The sequence below is a fragment of the Galeopterus variegatus genome, unplaced genomic scaffold (genome assembly GCF_000696425.1).
Source record: "Galeopterus variegatus unplaced genomic scaffold, G_variegatus-3.0.2 Scaffold912, whole genome shotgun sequence".
Taxonomy (NCBI): domain Eukaryota; kingdom Metazoa; phylum Chordata; class Mammalia; order Dermoptera; family Cynocephalidae; genus Galeopterus; species Galeopterus variegatus.
Window position 1 is genome coordinate 457,805 of NW_007727023.1, and position 1,210 is coordinate 459,014.

Below are 1,210 nucleotides of genomic sequence, written 5' to 3' on the forward strand. Positions count from 1 at the left end.
GCTGTTATGTTACTCTGAAGAGCTTTCATCTTTGCTCATGTGTTTTAGCAGGCAATTGGCTGAATTCAGTCTCATACTCTAAAATTTCAGTTCAGTTCTTTTAGCCTTAGCTGGGATGCTTGGAGTCTGTGATATGTGTAGTTCAAAGTTTGGCCAGGTTGAGCAAAGATTATGCACTGAACTTGGATCTCCTTTACTTTTCAGCTGTGGTAGCTGCCCCCCGACCCTATACTCTGTCCTCTGGTTCCTCAAGCCAGTAAGATGGCAGGTTTCTACTGGAGTTTTAGTCACTCCTGAACGCACCAATGAGGCCGGCCATCAAATTAAAGCTCTAAAACACAGGACATGTACCCAGTGTCATTCCCTTCTCCCCTTCCAGTCTAGCACCTTCAGGTAGTTTGCTATAATATTTATCTTGTCTAGAGTTTATAGTTATTTTTGCAGAAGGGTTTCCCAATAGGAGCTACTTGGCTATTACTGAAACCAGAAACTGCCATAGGTTTTTAAATTGATATTCTTCATTAGTTTCAAAAGTTTCTTCCTATTCCCAGTTTACTAAGAGTTTTTTCAATGAAATTATGAAGAATTTTATCTAGTGACTGTATTATATCTTTCCCCACACTCCTCCTGCTATCCTGGGGGAATCGCTGGCCTCGGGTGACCCAATGATCCTGTTTATTTAGCTCCTGTGCCACCCACACTGGTTGTTGTGTTTCCCAAGACAGTTAAGAGGGAAAAGGAACTTTCCGTTTTTGAGAAGTTTCTCAAAATTAGTTGTTGAATGTTGATGCTGTCTCTTGTTTATCTGCTTGATTTATTCTGGATTTTATGGATTTATTCTTTTGGGTATAGTTCTTGATTTTGTCAGTTCACTAGATTTTGGAGGGAAGATGAAAAATATTTACTATTTGAGCCAGAAGTCAGTGGGTACTATTATTATTCCCATTACAAGAATGAGGAAATGGAGGATTAAAAAAATCATATGACCTGTTCCCTAACACCATTAAAAAGAGGAGAGCTGAGATTTGAATCTAGGTCTTTTTGGAGCCAGAGTTCAGTTGTAAAGTAGGCTGCAAGTGGGAAATTAATATGAAAAATGATTGGGAAAGTAAGTTGGGGACATATTGGGCAGGGACTTGAATGCCAAGATATGGAGTTTTCAGTCTTTCTTCAAACCACCACTCATTGAAAACCAGAGGCTCAGCTAAAA

The 1,210-nt window shown here is 39.4% G+C and overlaps 1 protein-coding gene across 1 annotated transcript in view; it reads left to right on the forward strand.

Annotated features, from left to right (window-relative positions):
• The window catches only part of C5 (complement component 5), a gene marked incomplete at its 3' end in the record, with an annotated part of 143,804 nt that overhangs the window by 107,799 nt on the left and 34,795 nt on the right, over positions 1-1,210 (forward strand). The gene's annotated exons all lie outside the window — the stretch shown is intronic.